Source organism: Megascapheus bottae, chromosome 7, assembly GCF_031878675.1.
Source record: "Megascapheus bottae isolate mThoBot1 chromosome 7, mThoBot2.hap1, whole genome shotgun sequence".
Lineage (NCBI taxonomy): Eukaryota > Metazoa > Chordata > Mammalia > Rodentia > Geomyidae > Megascapheus > Megascapheus bottae.
The window spans coordinates 13,296,184-13,317,178 of NC_143515.1; the positions used below are offsets into that span (position 1 = coordinate 13,296,184).

A 20,995-nucleotide genomic window follows, 5' to 3' on the forward strand; every position below is an offset into this window, starting at 1 on the left:
GGGTTTTTGTGCTTGCTAGGCAAACACTCTACCACTAGGCTCTCCACTTCTGGTTTTCTTTGGAGTCTCATTGGAGATAAGGGTTCTATTGACATTCTTGCCTGTGCTGACTTTGAACACTGACCCCTAGCTCTCAGCGTCCTGAGTAGCTAGGATGACAGGCGGGAGCCCCTGGTACCCAGCTTCTTTTCCTCATTTACAAAGATGGAATATTAAGAGGGTGGGGCTAAGTTTGTTTGGTACTTTGGGACTTGTGTTTAGAGTTGGGATGAGCGTACACCTTCACTGCCCTCTTTTTTGGTGGATGTGTACACAGTCTCATCGTTTGGCTGTACTCTCAGGGCGTCTCACAAAGAGATCAGTTTCTTCTCTGGTGGAAGTGTACACAGCCTCATCCTTCAGCTGTACTCTCAGGGCCTCTCACAGAGAGACTAGTTTCTTCTCTAGTGGATGTGTACACGGTGTCATCCTTCAGCTGTACTCTCTGGGCCTCTCACAGAGAGATCAGTTTCTTCTCTGGTGGATGTGTACACAATCTCATCCTTTAGCTGTACTCTCTGGGCCTCTTGCAGAGAGATCATTTTCACTTCCCGTTCTTTGATCTCTTGCCTTCCTCCAGGTCCTTTGCAGCCAGTCCAAACCTTTCTGTTGCCCCTCTGAGGTGTGGGCCATCCCACTTGCCCACGTGGTGGTATTATCCTGTTTTCTACTGCTTGATTCTGCCTGCCACCATTCTTAATTTAGCTAAGGTCCTCTAGTTTGTCCTTTGTAGAGGAACAGTGGTTTACAACTACATTTAAAAACATTTAGATATTTTAATTTGCACATGAATTTATTTTAAGAAATCTAGTTTACTATTTCAATAATATTGTACAATGTGGATGATCAGGTCAGGGTAACTGGCATTTCTATCATCTCAAGGATTGTGCTATTGCACTGGAAGCATTAGATGTTTTGAAGTATGCCACCTACCCTGCTATATAATGTTAGAAGCTATTGTATATAGCAATGCCTTTTCTTCACTAATAATCAATCACTCCTCACCCTCTATGCTTTCCAGTCTCTTGTAACCTCTGTTCTGTCCTTGGAAGACATTAGTTATTTGATTTTACCTTATATATATAAATAATACTTTAAGTATTTGTCTTTTTGTACCTGACTTATTTCACTTAGTATTATGTCATCTAGAATTGTCGGGATGACAAGAGTTCATTATTGTGATCATTTAATATTTTATATTGTATATCCTCACTACATTGTCTTTATCTGTGTCTTTGCTGAGTAACAATTTTAAAGCCACATGTAGGGCTTTCATGTGTCAGTCCAAAATCTTCATACCATGGATAGCATGTATGTAGATATTGTGAGACTTTTCATGTCTTCCAAAGGCAGGAACTGTATTGGGACTTGGTTGTCTGTGGGTGTATTTCAGGGAGCACATGCTGTGGAGAGCAAGGAATATGCCAGCAACAGATGTCTGGTGTAATAGAAAGTCCTTATGATTGGCAGGGTTTAATTGTGAGGAACATGGATACAACTCCGGTCTGGACTCTATGGCTAATGTTAAAGTGGATATAGAGGGGTGGGGGGAGGTGGTTCAGTGCTCATTCTGAGCAGGAATAAATGGAAACGTGAGTCTCCAAGGGCTGATGTCCAGACTGTGGGTATTTCCAAATTTAGAGCTTTGTGCTCCAGCTACTCACAGGGTCCACCCTCTCTGAGAGCCAACTGTTTGAAATCAGAATTGAATGAAAGATGTTGTCCATACCTCTCTTCTATATGTTTTCAAAGAAGTTCCTCTGTGCCTGGCTCATGGAAACCCTTGTTGGTGGTAAAATTGTGGCAACTTGAGCACCAGCCAGGCATCCTTGGCCTGGGGATTTTAGGGTGATTACTAATGGGCAAAATGTTTGGGTTCCTGAGGAAGAATTGTCGGTCAATCCTGCCTGAGTCTCAGCATTGCCCAGGACAATTTAACGAGACAGGTGACAACAACAGCATGAAGAGAAAGAAGAGAGTGCAGCTAAGAGAACATCTCAGTTCCTGGGACTACACTCACGGTCAGGAGAGCCTCATTTCTCTCTTTCTCACTGTGCAGCATCATTTTTCTCAATGACAGTACTCTGAAGATTCAGAGCCTGTTATTAGTAGTTCCTTGTCTCCTGTACTTCAATTTCTACATCTGAAATGTAGCGAACATTTTCTAGCGCAGCAGGTTGGGAGGATTGAGTGAATTAACCTGTGACATTGCTTTCAATGAATGTGTGGCAGATAGTAGCCATCCTGTTACCTGTAGATGCAAGGTGCTGCTCCTATATTTTTATTAAAGAATTTATTAACATTGATTTTTACATTATATTTCAAATGATGTGTTTAACAAACAAGTATTCAAGAAGGGAATCTCTCTATATAATCACTGACACTTAGATTTTAGAACATAATTAAAATTAGACTAAGGGTTTATATGTCATAGATACATATTAATCTATGTAATGCATTATGTCTATAGTTTTTATGTCTATGTAGTTGTGTTTATATTTCTAATACCGTGTCCATAGCATTGGGTATGCAAACATTGAATCTTCAGTCTCGTTCAGTTTGCATCTAATAGCCACATATTAAGCTTTTCACATTTTTATGTCTTCCTCTGATAGGCACCAAAGCCCTTTCCACAGGAATTTTGAGATCACCTGCATTCTCCCCTATTTTCTTTCTTTTTTTGTATTCTTCCCCTTTTCAACGGCTCATCTTTGAGAGCAGCTGAGCTTATGGCTGGGAGATTGGTTGCTAGTGGGTCAGGTTTGATAATAGACCCTAAAGTTGTTTTTGGTTTTTCATCACTTGTCTAGAAATGTTCCAGGAGGTGAACCTTACTCACTCAGAGCTGTCCTGTTTGTTTTTTCCTTCCTCTCCATCCTTTCCTTCCTTTCTTTCTTTTCTTTTCTTTTCCTGTGGGATTCTGGGCTTGAACTCTGTGCCTTGGCCCTGTCCCTGAGTGCTTCAGCCCAAGGCTTCTGCCCTACTCTTGAGCCACATCCCCCTTCCTGTTTCCTAGAAGTTAATTGGAGATAAGAATCTCACTGATTTTAGTGCCCACGCTGGCTTTGAACCTTGATCTTCAGATGTTAGCCACCATAGTAGGGAGGATGACAGTTGTAAGCCACTGTGCAGGCATTATTCCTCCCCATTTCTGTGGTGGGGACTCTTTCACTGGAGTTTGACAAAGACCAGCTGACATTTCTCCTGTCCCAGAGCCCCAAGGACCCATGAATAACTCAGATAAACATTCAGTAAATTTTTTGCAGGTCCTGGGTGTTGAACCCAATGCCTGGACACTGTTCTTGGGCCTTTTCAAGGCTAGAGCTCTACCACTTGAGCCACAGCACCATTTCCAACCTTTTCTGTATATGTGGTACTGAGGAATTGAACCTGGAACTTTATGCATGCTAAGCAAGCACTCTACCACAAGGCAAACTCCCAGCCCTAAAGTTTGCTTGCTTTTAAAATGTTCTCATTCTGTAAATGCTTACACTAATACTTCTTTTCAATCAAAAATACTCTTTTCGTGACATCTGTTTTTTTTCCTAATAGGCTATTCAATCTTACCTCATCAGTTAGCATTCCAAAGTTTCATGCTTGATATCATCTCTCTTAATTATTTCAAGGTTCCTTAGTGAATTCTTTGTATCTCAGAGAGAATTTCACATTTCATGGCCTTAGTAGACTCTAAAAAAATCTGTTTTTTGATGAATGCTTTATCTTTTTTTGGTATTATTTTCTTGGTCCTTTACAGGCCCAGTTGGTTTATACAACATTGGAGAGACTTGTCTTAACGTCCTGATTCCGGTATTCATTATGAACATGGGATTCACAAAGATATTGAAGAGGTAAGACTTTTATTCATGGTGATAAAATTGTGTCATAAATCGCCAGAATAGGGAAATACTTTCCTGTGTATTCTGGGCTACAAATTAGAATCACTTAATTGTGTGTGTGTGTGTGTGTGTGTGTGTGTGTGTGTGTGTGTGTGTGTGTGTTTCTGTCTGTCTCTCTGTCTTGAGGCTTGAACTCAGACCCTGGGTGCTGCCCTTGCTTGTTTTATTTTTGATTAAGGGTTCTTCTCTATCTGTCTTTCTTGATAGTTAATTGGTACTAAGAATCTCACAGACTTTACTGCCTGGGATTGAGTGTGAACCACAATTCTCAGGTCTCAGCCTCTCAAGAAGCTAGGATGATAGCTGTGAGCCCCTGGGACCTAGCAGTAGTGTCCAAGAAATGTACAAATGGTTGGTATCATCTTCAGTTATCTATGTTCAGTGGCCTGGGTTGGAGTCTGGACATTTGCTCCTTTCCTTTCTCTTCCCCTCCCCTTCCCTCCTTTCCTACTGCCGCAGTCTGCCAAGGCCGACACATCTTCTATGCCTAGCTACTGGTTCGAGATTTTAACCTTCAGCTTTAATTTTCAGCACTGGTTTGATAAAAAGGGACTTGGGACTAGTTTGCCTAGACTTGCCCTCCTTCACACTGTCCCTGCCCACCTCTGCTTGTTTCCACTCTGCTGGTTCTGTTTTGCCCTTATTTGCACAGTTTGTCCCCCTCTCAGTTCTACCCTTGAGCACATATGTTACCCTTCACTGGAATGACTATGGAGCTGGGGTGTTCTCTGTACAGCCCTCATGGGGCACTTCTCAACCTTAGTTACCTAAGGTGCCCCATCCTCTGTCAGATGTAATTCGTAAGAGGGCGGAAATAGACTGTAGATGGAAATTTTTCCAAGTGATGTAATGCTTGCCTCACAAGGAGAATGGTGTGTGTGCAGAAGCTCCTGGCTGTTCTTACTTAACAGGATAGCAGTGCCAAAAGGAGCAGAAGAGCAAGAGAGAAGCATCCCATTGCAGCTGCTTTTACTGCTGGAGAAGAAGCAGGACAGCCAGCAGAAAGCAGTGCAACCCATGGAGCTTGCTTACTGTCTCCAGAAATACAATGTGCCATATAAGATACTCCTCTAAGCAGTGGCTCCTGTCTCCTTATCTAAAGAGGGTGGAAGCCAGAGAGAAATCGTGGGAGGTAGAGAAAAGGTAAGGGGAGAAGAAGAGAATGAGGGAGTGAGGGAGAGGAGGGAGGAGGGGAATATGAGGGGAGGGGAGATGGAGGAGGAGAGAAGGTTCAAATGGGCAGTATTCTCTGATGCTTTTGAGAATGATCAATTTTCATAGTTCATTCTATCATCACTTCAGCTCATTGATTTAGTCCTCCTCTACTTCACTGTGATTCTGATCCTTTGTGTGTGATTGTTGACTACTTATGAGGTGTCATGTCTTTTCATACCTGTTGTGTTCCTATGTTATCTTTTGCTCAGCTGTGTGCCTGTGGCTCACGCCTGCAATCCTACCTCCTCAGGAGGCTGAGATCTGAGGATCATGGTACAAAGTAAGCCCAGGCAGAAAAGTCTCAGTGAGACACTTATCTCCAATAAACAAGTCAGAAGAAGCTATAAGTGGTGCTGTGGCTCCAGTAGTAGAGTACTAGCCTTGAGAACAGAGGCTGAAAGACAGAGAATGTCCAGGCCCTGAGATCAAGAAAAAAAGATTTCCTCATTTAAACTCAATTTGTAGTTTGGGATTTTGGTTGTCTGAAAAATTTCCATTGAAAATTTGTATTCTGGGGGGATGGAAGATGGCGCCGAGACAATAGGGACACTGCCTAGCTCTCTCTCACAAAAAGAGAGAACCAGGGAGTCCCACGAGCCAACTACCTTAAGAAATCCACAGCAACAAATTCAAAAGGCAACGGAGAAGGACTCAAACCGGAAAAAAAATCCAGATAAAGCTCACATCCAAATTTTTCAAAGAATTTGGAATGCGAGGACCCCTCCCCCACCCCTCGCTGCCGGCTCTGAGCCACAAAAAGCAGCGGCGGAGGGTGCAGGGCCGTCCAGCCCCAACCGCTGCAGAAACCAGCATAGGACTGGGCCAGCAAGCCACAGAAGCAGTGGGACCCGGACGTGGAACCAGAACATCAAGCAGAGGAACCCAGACGCAGAACACAGGCAGCGGAGGAGACCCGAGGGGAGTGAAAGACTCCCCAACACCATGGAACACCCCCAGATGGAACGCAGAGGCGTGAGTAACACAGTGGGTCCCCAAACCCATCGGGAAAGCAGAGCTGGTGACAAGCAATAGAACTTAATTCAGACCAATTGACCCCACCCGAGAAAGACTGGCTTGAGCAGGGGGGCAAGGAATTTAGAATCCTGTCCCTTCCTTCAACAGCCCCTTCCCTCAGGCCATTGACTGGAGAGTGACAGGTGGGCGGTGCTAAGACCCAGCACCCCACCAAGGGAGGCGGAGCTGTCCCAACTCCCACCAGCCCAACAGGCTCAACTCCCAGCCCTCTGGCTGGAGACTGACAGGCGGGCTACACTAAGACTCAGCACCCCACCAGGGGAGGCAGAGCTGTCCCAGGTGCACCCACCCAACAGGTTCCTCTCCCAGGCCACTGGATCTGGAGAGTGGAGGGCGCTGAGTCCCTGCCTTACAGCAGCAGGTGGGGTGTGCAGGAAAAGAGGAGTGAGCATCTGTCCCCCTCAAATCTTGAGTGGGGCATCCTCCAGCTGGGAATCCTGAGCAAGACAGCACCGAGGGGCTCCCCACAGTCACAGACTCACTGACAAAGCAGTGGATACACAGCAAGGATCTGAAGGGCCGACCAGCAGACAAGCTCGCCTTCTGAGAATCAGAAAAGGGAGGCTCCGCCTTTGGAGCCCACGTCCTCAGCTGGGCCCTGCCCCTGGGAACAGAGCGGTCTCCTGCTGGTCCTGCTGAGAGCCCCTGGAAACTCTCAAACCCTAGACCCTTGGCTGGGGCCGCCACTGGAAGAAGCACAGGAAAATGTCTGCCCAGCGCGCTCAGACTGAATCTCGCAGATGCATCCCACGGCCCACTGTGAGACCACTGGTTGGGCTGAGAGCTAGTCGTGCAGCAACACATAAGTTTTATCTAATACTTTCCAAACTTTGTACTCAAATACGCTACCTACTTACCAACGTAGGTCAGTTATCCTTATGCTATACATTTTCTTCATTACTATAACAATCTTACACTCCTACATTAATCCTCTTGTACCTCCCCTGATCTCTCTCATTCTATTTTTCTATCTCTGGTACCCTGTTCATCTTTGAACCTTTATAATGCATGGATCTACACTTGATGGCTGTTGAACAATACTGTATATCTAGGTGTTCAGAGGGACTTAAATACAATAGAGATTGGATTGAGAGCCTTATTGTTTTGGTCATAAATCACTTATCAATGGTTGTATTAGACTGGTCTGTAAGTGCACACAAACAAAGAGTAATAACACCAATCAAAAATTATGAACATCTACTGTCTGCCAGCTACAGACGTCTAGATTGGTTATATCTGAAAAACTATAATTGAGTTTAGTATTAATCTTGAGAAATTCCCAAATATCCAGAAGGGCAGGCCCATCCTGATACAAGAAGCTTTAAAACCCCAAACAGACCTGACCAGAAAAGAACATCCCACCGCCACATTGTAATCCGAATTGGATCAACAGAGACCAAAGAAAGGATCCTAAAGGCAGCCAGGGAAGGGGATCAATAACCTATAAAAGCAAACCAATAAGAATAACCCCAGAGTTCTCAGCAGAGACCATGAAAGCAAGAAGTGACTGGATGCATATATGTCATGCCCTTAAGTCAAATAACTACCAACCAAGAATACTGTACTCAGCTAAGCTCTCATTCATAACTGAGGGAACATAAAAACATTCCATTCCAGGGAAAAGCTGCAACAATATGTAGCAACAAAACCAACACTACAGAAAATTCTAAAAGATGTTCTACACATAGAAAACCAAAATAAATGTAATACAGGGAAAGAAATGGCACCTAAACATCATACCATCTAAGGACCACAAGAACTGTCAAGACACAGGGCCTAATAAAAGCTTTTAAAAATGGGAGGAACTAATAAATATCTCTCAATCCTAACTCTCAATATCTTGACTGAACTTTCCAATCAAATGGCATAGTCTCTCTAGTTGGATCAAAAAGCAAGATCCATCGTTCTGCTGTCTTCAAGAGACACATCTTACCCAAAAAAACAAACATCTTTTGAAAGTGAGAGGCTGGAATAAACTCTATCAAGCTAATGGCCCCCATAAAGAAGCTGGAGTTGCCATTCTCATATCAGATAAAATAGACTTCAAACAAAAATTAGTAAGAAAAGACAAAGAAGGTTACTACATACTACTAAAGGGATCTTTCCTCCAGGAAGACATACGATCCTAAGTATCTATACACCCAATCCCGGAGCTCCAAAATTCATCAAGCAAAATTACTTTCACTGATACCATACATATATTGAAACACAGTGATTGTTCGTGACTTTAACACACCACTCTCACCTATGGACAGATCAACAAGGTAAAAAATTAACAGAGAAACCTTAGAACTGAACAAGTATATAGACCAACTAGATCTAACAGACATCTGCAGAATATTCCACCCAGCAACAACACAATATACATTTTTCTCAGGAGCACATGGAACATTTTCCAAAATAGACCACATCTTAGGCCATACAACAAACCTGGACAGATTCAGAAACACTGAAATTATTCCATGCACACTCTCAGACCACAAAGGCATCAAATTGGAACTAAACACACATCTCCACCAAAGAAAACCCTGTAACTCATGGAGACTGAACAACACATTGTTGAATCACCAATGGGTCATCAAAGAGATCAGAACAGAAATCCAAAAGTTTATGAAATTTAACAATAGGGAGCACACAAAATACCATCTCCTTTGGGACACGGCAAAGGCAGTACTCAGTGGAAAATTTATAGCGCTGAGTGCCTACAACAACAAGTTGGAAAAATTACAAACCAACAAGTTAATGTCTCACCTTAAGATCCTGGAAAAAGAGCAAAAAACCAACCCTAACCCCAGTAGAAGGAAGCAAATTATTAAAACCAACGCAGAATTAAATGATTTGGAATCCAAAAAAAACTATAGAAAGAATCAACAAAACAAAGAGTTGGTACTTTGATAGAATTAACAAAATTGAGAAACCCTTGGCAAATTTTTCCAAAAAAAAAGAGAGCATACCGAAATAAACAAAATCGCAGAAGAAAATGGTAAAATCACGACAGAAATTACCAAGATCCAGAGTATCATGAGGGAATACTTCTCAAACCTTTACACCAACAAATTTGAGAATCTAGAAGAAATGGATGAATTCCTAGCCAATATTAACATACACACACTGAACCAAGAAGAACTAACCCAAATAAACAGGCCTATTTCAAGCTCTGAAATAGAAATGGCAATAAGAGAACTTCCACCTAAGAAAAGCCCAGGGCCAGGTGGATTCACAGCTGAATTCTATAAGGTCTTCAAAGCAGAGCTCACACCAATACACCTCAAGCTCTTCAACGAAATTGAAAATGAAGGTTCTTTACCAAACTCATTATATGAAGCCAGTATAACACTCATCCCCACACCAGACAGAGGGATTCATCTAAGAAAGAGAACTATAGACCTATTTCTTTGATGAACATCGATGCAAAACTTCTCAACAAAATACTGGCCAACTGTCTACAACAACTTCTCAAAAAAATTATACACTATGATCAAACAGGGAGGCAAAGCTGGTTCAACATACACAAATCAATTAACATAATTCAACACATCAATAGGAGCAAGGACAAAAATCACATGATTGTCTGAATAGATGCGGAAAAAGCATTTGACAAGATCCAACACCCCTTTATGTTAAAAGCTCCGGAGAAACTAGGAATCCATGGAACATTCCTCAATATAATAAAGGCTGTGTATGAAAAACCCACTGCTAGTATTACACTTAATGGTGAAAATCTAAAGCCATTCCCTCTAAAATCAGGAATGAGACAAGGATGCCCACTCTCTCCACTCCTCTTTAACATAGTATTAGAATTCCTAGCCAGTGTAATAAGGAAAGAAGCAAGCATAAAGGGGATCAAAGTAGGGAAAGAGGAAGTAAAACTATCCCTCTTTGCAGATGACATGATTCTGTATTTGAAGAATCCTGTGGACTCTACTCCCAAGCTCCTTGAGCTGATTCAAAACTTTGGAAAGGTAACAGGTTATAAAGTTAACCCTCAAAAATCAACTGCCTTCCTCTATGCCAACAGTGAGAGGAACGAGGCAATAATCAGGAAAACAACTCCTTTTGCAATAGCCCCAAAGAAAATAATGCACCTAGAAATTAGCTTAACTAAGAATGTAAAAGACCTTTTTGATGAAAAAATAAAACACTAAAAAAGGACATTAAAGCAGAACTAAAAAAATGGAAAAACCTCCCATGCTCCTGGATTGGAAGAATCAACATTGTGAAAATGACAATCTTGCCAAGGGCTATCTACAAATTCAACGCAATACCCATCAACATCCCAATGGCATTCCTCACAGAAATAGAAGAGGCAATCCACAATTTCACATGGAATCATAAAAGACCCCATATAGCAAAAAAAAACTTCTTAGCAGAAAGAACAGCGCCGGAGCTATTTCAATTCCAAACTTTAGACTCTATTACAGAGCTGTAATTATCAAAACAGATAAAACTGGCACAAGAACAGGCTTGAAGACCAATGGAGTAGAACTGAGGACCCAGATATTAAACCACAGACCTATAGTCACCTAATCTTTGACAAGGGAGCCAAAGAAATCGAATGGAAGAAAGACAGCCTCTTCAACATGTTGTGCTGGCAGAACTGGTTAAATACATGCAGAAAACTAAAGTTAGATCCTTCTTTGTCACCCTGCACTAGAATTTACTCCAAATGGATAAAGACCTGGAGGTAAATGCTGACACACTGAAAACTTTACAAGAAGGAATAGGAGATACACTAGGCCTCCTTGGCACAGGTCGAAACTTTCTTAATAAGGACAAAGAATCACAGCAAATAAGAGAAAGGCTGGATAAGTGGGACTGCATTAAACTGCAGAGCTTCTGTATGGCAAAGGATATAGCGAGTAAATTAATTAGGAATCCTACAGAATAAAAGAAGATCTTCACTAACCAGACAACAGACAAAGGCCTCATATCTAAAATATATCAACAGCTCAAAAAATTGAATCACTCCACAACTAATCTCCAAAGTAACAACCATCCTATTAAAAAATGGTCCAAAGACTTAAAGAGAGTCTTCTCTGAAGAAGAAACAAAAATGGCCTATAGACACATGAAGAAATGCTCAACATCTCTGGTCATAAAAGAAATGCCAATCAAAACAACTCTAAGATTCCACCTCACTCCAGTTAGAATGGCCAGGATCAGGAAAACGAATAACAAGAGATGCTGGAGGGGATGTGGCCAGGAGGGATCACTACTACACTGTTGGTGGGAGTGCAAACTCATTCAACCACTATGGAAAGCAGTGTGGCAGTGCCTCAAAAAGCTAAACATAGAACTCCCCTATGACCAGCAATTCCACTACTTGGCATTTACCCAGCCATCCAGAAAGTAAGGCATACTAAATCCACTAGCACAACAATATTCATTGCAGCATTATTCACCATAGCAAAGATATGGAACCAACCTAGATGTCCCTCAGTTGATGAGTGGATCAACAAGTTGTGGTATTTGTACACAATGGAATTCTATGCTGCTGTCAGAAAAACCTACATTGCCCCATTTGTTAGCAAATGGAAAGTCTTAGAAAAAATCATATTAAGTGAAGTAAGCCAGACTCAAAGGAACATAAGCTCAATGGTTTCCCTCATTGGTCATAATCAGTAGAAACCTTGGGCTCTACTAGCAGAGATCTGCAATAGAGCAAGACCTTGATACATAAGGCCATATAGTATGAAGCTAATTGAAAAGACCGCCAGGATATTGAAACAAAAGCCATATAATGATTGATTGTTGTCCTTATTGTACTATGTTAGCTCTCATCACTTTTGCTGTCCCTTGGTTATCTCATATTGTTACGTATCTCACTTTGTTATCTGATATATTGTGTTTATTTGCATTTGGTTATTTGAAATTGGATAGGGAAAGGGGAAAAACCAAGATGGGCGGGTAGAGGGGAGGGTGATGGGGACCAAGACATGTGAAAGGGTATCAATGTATGTAAATTAATGCATCTTCTACCTGGAAAATATCATGTAACCCTTTTATTAATTACAATAAAAATATAAAAATATTTACAAGCTATAGTGTGACAATTATGCTGCAATAAATATGTTTTTAATCCAAAAAAAAGAAAATTTGTATTCTGAGAGAAATGGATTTTATCTGGGTTGATAATCCATTTTGTTCCAGTCCTGGGCTTGTATTCAGGGCCTGGGTACTCTCCTTGGACTTTCTAAAGGCTTGAGCTCTACCACTTGAGCCTCAGCAACACTTGGAGCTTTTTCTTTTTCTTTTTTTAATTTATTTTATTGTAATTAGTAAAAGGGTTACATGATATTTACCAGATAGAAGGTGCATTAATTCACATACATCGATACCCTTTCACATGTCTTGGTACCCATTTCCCTCCCCCCCCACACCCCCCACCCATCTTGGTTTTCCCCCCTTCCCTATCAAATTTCAAATATCCAAATACAAATAAATTCAATATATCAGATAACAAAGTGAGATACTATACCAATATGAGATAACCAAGGGACAGCAAAGGAGATGAGAGACAACATAGTACATTAAGGACAACAATCATTCATTATATGGCTTTTGTTTCAATATCCTGGTGGTCCTTTCAATTAGCTTCAGATTATATGGCCTTATGTATCAAGATTTTGCTCTATTGCAGATCTCTGCTAGTAGAGCCCAAGGTTTCTACTGATTATGATGAATGAGGGAAACCATTGAGCCTAAATTCCTTTGAGTCTGGCTTACTTCACTTAATATGATTTTTTCTAAGTCTTTCCATTTCCTAACAAATGGGGCGATGCCATTCTTTCTGACAGCAGCATAGAATTCCATTGTGTACAAATACCACAACTTGTTGATCCACTCATCAACTGAGGGACATCAAGGTTGGTTCCATATCTTTGCTATGGTGAATAATGCTGCAATGAACATTGTTGTGCTAGTGGATTTAGTAGGTCCTTGTTTCTGGATGGTTGGGTAAATGCCAAGTAGTGGAATTGCTGGGTCATAGGGGAGTTCTATGTTTAGCCTTTTGAGGCACTGCCACACTGCTTTCCATAGTGGTTGAATGAGTTTGCACTCCCACCAACAGTGTAGTAGTGATCCCTCCTGGCCACATCCCCTCCAGCATCTCTTGTTATTCGTTTTCCTGATCCTGGCCATTCTAACTGGAGTGAGGTGGAATCTTAGAGTTGTTTTGATTTGCATTTCTTTTATGACCAGAGATGTTGAGCATTTCTTCATGTGTCTATAGGCCATTTTTGTTTCTTCTTCAGAGAAGACTCTCTTTAAGTCTTTGGCCCATTTTTTAATGGGGTGGTTGTTACTTTGGAGGTTAGTTTTTGAGTGATTCAATTTTTTGAGTTGTTGATATATTTTAGATATGAGGCCTTTGTCCGTTGTTTGGTTGGTGAACATGTTCTCCCACTTTGTAGGCTTCCTGATTAGTTTACTAGCTATGTCCTTTGCCATACAAAAGCTCTGCAGTTCAATGCAGTCCCACTTATCCAGCCTTTCTCTGATTTGTTGTGATTCTTGGTCCTTATTAAGAAAGTTTCGACCTGTGCCAAGGAGGCCTAGTGTATCTCCTATTCCTTCCTGTAAAGTTTTCAGTGTGTCAGCTTTTACCTCCAGGTCTTTGATCCATTTGGAGTTAATTCTAGTGCAAGGTGCAAAGAAGGATCCAACTTTAGTTTTCTGCAGGTGCTTAACCAGTTCTGCCAGCACAACATGTTGAAGAGGCTGTCTTTCTTCCATTCTATTTTTTTGGCTCCCTTGTCAAAGATTAGGTGGCCATAGGTCTGTGGGTTAATATCTGGGTCCTCAGTTCTATTCCATTGGTCTTCAGGCCTGTTCCTGTGCCAGTACCAAGCTGTTTTGATAATTATAGCTCTGTAATAGAGTCTAAAGTTTGGAATTGAAATTCCTCCAGCGCTGGTCTTTCTGCTAAGAAGTGTTTTTGCTATACGGGGTCTTTCATTATTCCATATGAAATTTTCGATTGCCTCTTCTATTTCTTTAAAGACTGTCATTGGGATATTGATGGGTATTGCATTGAATTTGTAGACAGCTCTTGGCAAGATTGTCATTTTCACAATGTTGATTCTTCCAATCCAGGAGCATGGGAGGTTTTTCCATTTCCTTAGTTCTGCTTTAATTTCCTTTTTTAGGGTTTTAAAGCTTTTGTCAAAAAGTTCCTTTACATTCTTATTTAAGCTACTTCCTAGGTAGTTTATTTTCTTTGAGGCTATTGTGAAAGGAGTTTCCTTCCTGATTATTGCCTCGTTCCTCTCACTGTCGGCCTAAAGGGAGGCAGTTGATTTTTGAGGGTTGATTTTATAGCCTGCTACTCTTCCAAAGCTTTGAATCAGCTCAAGGAGCTTGGGAGTAGAGTGTATAGGATTCTTTAAATACAGAATCATGTCATCTGCAAAGAGGGTAGTTTTATTTCCTCTTTCCCTACTTCATCCCCTTTATGCTTGCTTCTTGCCTTATTGCACTGGCTAGGAATTCTAGTATTATGTTAAAGAGGAGTGGAGAGAGTGGGCATCCTTGTCTCGTTCCTGATTTTAGAGGGAATGGCTTTAGATTTTCACCATTAAGTGTAATACTAGCAGTAGGTTTCTCATACACAGCCTTTATTACATTGAGGAATGTTCCATGGATTCCTAGTTTCTCCAGAGCTTTTAACATAAAGGGGTGTTGGATCCTGTCAAATGCCTTTTCCGTGTCTATTGAGACAATCATGTGATTTTTGTCCTTGCTCCTGTTGATGTGTTGAATTATATTACTTGATTTGCGTATGTCGAACCAGGTTTGCCTCCCCGTGATGAATCCAATTTGATCATAGTATATAATTTTTTGATGAGTTGTTGTAGACGGTTGGCCAGTATTTTGTTGAGAAGTTTTGCATCGATGTTCATCAAAGATATAGGTCTATAGTTCTCTTTCTTTGATGAATCTCTGTCTGGTTTGGTGATGAGGGTTATACTGGCTTCATAGAATGAGTTTGGTAAGGAACCTTCATTTTCAGTTTCGTTGAAGAGCTTGAGGAGTATTGGTGTGAGCTCTGCTTTGAAGACCTTATAGAATTCAGCTGTGAATCCATCTGGCCCTGGGCTTTTCTTAGGTGGAAGTTCTCTAATTGCCATTTCTATTTCAGAGCTTGAAATAGGCCTGTTGAGTTGGCTTAGTTCTTCTTGGTTCAGTGTGGGTATGTTAATATTGGCTAGGAATTCATCCATTTCATCTAGATTCTCAAATTTGTTGGCATAAAGGTTTGAGAAGTATTCCCTCATGATATTCTGGATCTTGGTAATTTGTGTCGTGATATTACCATTTTCATATGCGATTTTGTTTATTTCGATATGAACTCTTCTTTTTTTTTATAAGATTTGCTAAGGGCTTGTCAATTTTGTTAATTCTTTCAAAGAACCAACTCCTTGTTTTGTTGATTCTTTCTATAGTTTTTTTGGATTCCAAATCATTTAATTCTGCTTTTATTTTAATAATTTGCTTTCTTCTACTGGGATTAGGGTTGGTTTGTTGCTCTTTTTCCAGGATCTTAAGGTGAGACATTAACTTGTTGGTTTGTAATTTTTCCAACTTGTTGTTGTAGGCACTCAGCGCTATAAATTTTCCTCTGAGTACTGCCTTTGCTGTGTCCCAAAGAGTTGGTATTTTGTGTGCTCTTTACTGTTAAATTTCATAAACTGTTGGATTTCTGTTCTTGGAGCTTTTTCTAAGTATGTGGTATGAAGGAATCAAACTGGGTCTTCATGTATGCTAGGGAAGCACTCTAAAACTACGCCAAACTCCCAGCATGATAATCCATTTTTTACACTGGCTAAGGGGTATAACTTAGTACTAACAATCTCACTGATTCAATCACTGACCAAATATTTACAATAAGTAAAGTTCAGTTTTTATGTGAGAACTGATGTTCTTATATAAGAAAGTAGGAGACAGGAAGAATAAAAGTTGGCTGGGTGCCAATGGCTCATACCTGTAATTCTAGGTACTCAGGAGGCTGAGATCTGAGGATCGCTATTCAAAACAAGTCCAGGCATGAAAGTGCATGGAACTCTTACTTCCAATTACCTCCAGAAAACAGGATGTGAGGTTGTGGCTCAAGTGGTAGAGCACTAGCTTTGAGCTGAAGAGCTCAGGGACAGTCCCCAGGCCTGGAGTTCAAGTCCCATGCCTGTGTCACACACACATACACAAAATAAGTAAAGACTTGCTATGGCAAGAAAAGCTAGGGATAAAGAAGGAAGAAACTTAGAATAAATACATAGTAGAATGCTTTGTAAGTGTAAATCAGGTAAAGTGAAAAGAAAGAACTACAGAGAATGACAATTTTAAACAGGGATAAAGGGTAAAACATTAAAAAGAAAGGCAGACACCTGTGGACCACGCCTGTAATCCTAGCTACATGGGAGGTTGAGATATTAGGATCACCATTGAAATCAGCCAGATAAGAGAGTCCATGAGATTCTTAGCTTCAATTAACTACCAAAAAGAGCCTGGAAATGGGGCTGTAGCTGTAGTAGAGTACTAGCCTTGAGCCAAACACCTCAGGGCCCGTGTCCAGGCCCTGAGCTCAGCCTGAAGAACCAGTATTATTTTTTTTCTTAGAATGAATACATGTTGGCTAAAGCATGATTTAGTGCTGTAGTCTCTGGGTCCTTTCGGCATTCTGGCATGAGTGGATGTGCCCCGGATGCAGTGCCCTATGGACAGGGAGCCAGGGCAGCTTCTGGGGTGGGGTGTGAACAGCCCTGTGCAGTAGACATCCCTGGAGGTGGTGTGTCCTCCTGGAACCCAATGTGTTAACCCTGCCAGGCAGATGCTGGTGCTACTGGTGGTATGTTAGAACACAGCTGGTGTGTCAGAACGTGCTCTGCCTCTCCTGGATCCTGCAGTTGACCCAGTTTCTACTCTGGCTATACTGTGGCAGGCTTTTCCCTTTCCATCTAGGCTGCCAGTTTAACAGATTCTTTAGAGCATGTAGAGCGGATGGGTTGCAGACTTGGAGCCCTGTTTCATTCTGGTGTCATAAGTTTAAGAGGAACTGTCCAATTCAATACCAAGAATAGTTTTCATGTCCTGAGCAGCTCATAGGTAGTACATACTTTCCTTTGGCAGAGTTGGGGAAATAGAGTAAAATTAAAGTGGTAAATGTTGGTGCACCCAGAGCATATGGTCCTCGGACAACTGCAGCACCCTCACTACTGTGCTGTTACTTCTTTCTAACCGGTGTTTGTCCAGCATGATGCCACTCAGCTTTACCTCAGGTTATAGAACCTAACTAAGGATCAAATACCTGATGTGGACTTGGTAAACGCCTGAAGCTGAATGATTTAGAGGACCCGTTCAAGTCTTTCACCATTGTTTATCCCAGGTGCAGTGAGGGTATCTCAGAAACCCAGTGTTCTTCTTCCCACCCACTGCACCCTTGTGTGTAGGGCAAGCAGTGTGAGGGGCTAGGCAATCTAACAGGTCCAGCTCTGGACAGTAGCCTAACCTGTTCTTGGCTCCTCCTTACACGTGGGCAAGCTGCAGTCCCTGTACTGGATGCAGTCAAGGATTCCTTGGTTTGCCTCACCTGTACCAGAGGGAACAGTAGGACCAGCTCCTCCCATTTTTCCCCCTCCAATTGAAGGAAGATCCTGGCAGATGTAGCAGTAGTAGTGGGGGCTACTTAGAAGACTGTGGTGGAAAGTGGAAGCAAAGCTTGAACACTCACCTTCAGGGGATGGCTACTTTCTTGATGGAAAGTGTCCGCTAAGATTGCCTGTCCCTTGTTTCCTCCACCCGGCAGAAAGACACTGTGCACGGCTTTTTCCACCCTATGGAGTTAGCCAACAAAAGCAAGTGGTTCTGTGATTACTGGATTGAAGACACGTGGAAACCAGGTACTCACACCTCATATCAAATACTTCCCCTGTGGGTTTCCTGGCGAAGGCTTCCCAGCAACTTCCGTGCCCTTCATGATACGTGGTGGGGTGGGGTCCAGGTAGTGCTAGTGCCAGGATCCCTGGGCTTCCCGTGTTGCTTCACCGAGAGATGAAGGGCAGGGAGAGTTCCTGCCCAGGGGGTGGTGGGTGGCTGGCTGGTGGGGTTTTCTCTCCAGTTTTAGTCCAGCTCCCTATGACAACCGCTTGCTCCTAAGGTTTCATTGGCCAGTTGCAGCCTTGAGAAGCTCATGGCTTTTGTCTAAGATCTGTAGTGCTGTCACAGACAAGTGTCACTTGTGTCTTGGAGTAGCTGAACAGATTCCCTGATGGGAGACTTTAGCCATGTAGTGTGTCTCCTACACACCTCTTCCTGGGGAGAAGAGTAAAACACCAGCCCTGGCATTTTACAGTGATTTTTGCTTTTGCAGGTCTTGAAGATGATGCATTTGCCCCAAACTTTGACCATTCATTCTATGCAATTCTCCATTAGAAATTCAAAGACTGCAAAAATCTGCCACTCATTGCATTTCCCTCAGAACTTGGATTTCAGACTTGTTCTTCTGACTGAGCTAGAAGACCTCAGTGAGGCCACAGAGCAGGTGAGGTATTCCCACCTTTCTGGATCCATCTCACCAGACAGGACTTCATTCAGGCTCAGCTGCTGTAACCCCTCAGTTGTTAGATGGCACCTACTCAAGATTTCACCAGTTCTAGGTTCTTACCAGCCATGGCCAATGATGGGTCTCTTGCTGGCTTCCACTACTGAGGTGAGGTGAGCAGCTGTGCTGGGGGCACATTGGCTGAGGAAGGGCAGCATCTCATGCAGTGAGGTCTGCCTCCTGTGAGCACTGCTGTCATCTGAGAATGTATGCTCTTTGCTGGCCAGGCCGGGGGTGTACCGAGGAAGACAGGTGGCCCTTAGGTTGTTGTGAGTTACAGGAGCTAAGGTGTATTTTAGACAGAGTATTTATTTATTTATTTTACCAAGAATAGTGGGACTGCCTATAGTCTTTGCAGTTGGTAGACATAGGCCAGAGTATCCTTGGGTCAAGGCCAGCTTGGGTTATATTGCTTTCATTGCTTCTTGAGCATGCCTCATTTATTACTTCCAATTTTTTTAAATTATATGATTCTCCCCCACAGTGGACCATGTACGTTTTAAATATTGGTGCTGTTTCTGAGGTTTGAAGTCCACTCCTTGGCATTGTCCCTGAGCTTTTTTGCCCATGCCAGCTGTCTACACTCATAGTGCTTTTTGGTGGGTAATTACAGATATGGGGATCAAAGACTTTCCTGCTCTGCTGGCTTTGAACATAAATCCTTAGATCTAAGCATCCTGAATAACTAGGATTACAAGTATAAGCCATGGTGCCTAGCAGACCAAGGGACAAGACCACTTTTCTCATCTTTCCCAGTCTGGCATAGTGGCATGGACTCAGTAAGTATGAAGACATAATTTTAATAGCTATGGAGGTGAAACTAGAGAGAAAAGCTGAAGAAAGTTAAGGCAGAGAGGTTTTATATGTGCCCATAATGGCACTGGAGGTGGTACTGGAGTGCATATTGAGCCACACAAGAAGGCTTGATTGATGCAAATTTAATGGATTAGGTGGTGTATATGTCTGATGCTCTCCTCTAACCTACTTTTCCTTTTTTTCTTTCATTTATCCTGAGCATTTCTCTTATGTACCTTTTATTATCCAATTTTGTCTTATTGACTCCTCTGTAATTTAGAGCAGGGCTTAGCACACTTTACATGACCATGGCTAGAGAGAAAGAACTTCAGAGTTTGTGGGTCACAGCTTTGTAGCTGTTATTCGCTTTGGCCTTGTAAAACATTGGCTGCCATAGACAGTACAGGAATGAATGAATGAATGAATGAATGAATATAATTGGCTGTGTTCCAATAAAAATTGATTTCCAAAAACAGTGTTGGAGTTGGCTTATACCCCCACTCTGAAAATTGGATGAAGACTTGCTCCACTAGCCTGGATGCTTGCTGACTCTCGTTCCTGCTGTCCTTTCACGGCAGATGCTTTATTTTACTATGCTTATAAATCTCTTTTTAGGCAGGAAACTGCATATCTCTGGTTTATACGAAGAGTGGAGGCAAGGGAAATACTTCAGACTTTCAGATACTGACACATTCATTTTGTTTTCTGTCCTGGGATCTGCTAAGTCTTCTGGCAGATTCTACAATGAAGAAAAATAATTTAAACAATTATGTAATAATTTATATCTTAAGTTCTAACCACAGTGATTGCCTGTGCAGCCTGTGGAGGACATATCTTATTTAACCATCTCATTAGTGAAATAGGCACCATATGAAAATAAGGTTGTTTCTCTCACAGTGATTGTAGAGTGTACAGCTTAATCTGGGGGTAATTAAAAAATGTAAGATGCAAAGTATTTGTGCTATAGAAATTGGAAAGAAGCGCCGAGAGTTTGACCTACTGGTACAGTGCTTGCCTAGCATGCACAAAGACGCGAGTTCGATTCCTCAGTACCACTAAATAGAAAAAATCCAAGAAGGGTGCTTAGGCTCAAGTGATAGATCTCTAGCCTTGAGAAAGCCCAAGTACTCAAGCCCTGAATTCAAAGCCAGGACTGGAAAAAAAAAAGAAATAGGAGAAATGCTGGGATTCCTTCTTTAGTAGAAATCTTGAGGCTGTAGAGAGATTTAGGGGTTAGGATAGTCCATATACTCAGAAAATTCATTCAAAGACACAACTGAGAAGGTCACAGAAATCCACAAACCTAGGTTAGGGTGAGAACTAGAGTTAGTCAATTCAGAGAGGAGAGGATGGTGAGCACCGGCCCAGCGGGCCTTCTGATGGTATGCAGTTCTCACTGCACCACGGAGGGGAGGAA

General features: G+C 42.0%; 1 pseudogene; it reads left to right on the forward strand.

The window, feature by feature from the left end:
* Positions 1-1,897: 1,897 nt before the first annotated feature.
* Positions 1,898-20,995, forward strand: part of LOC150060343 (ubl carboxyl-terminal hydrolase 18-like) — a 55,857-nt pseudogene continuing 36,759 nt past the window's right edge.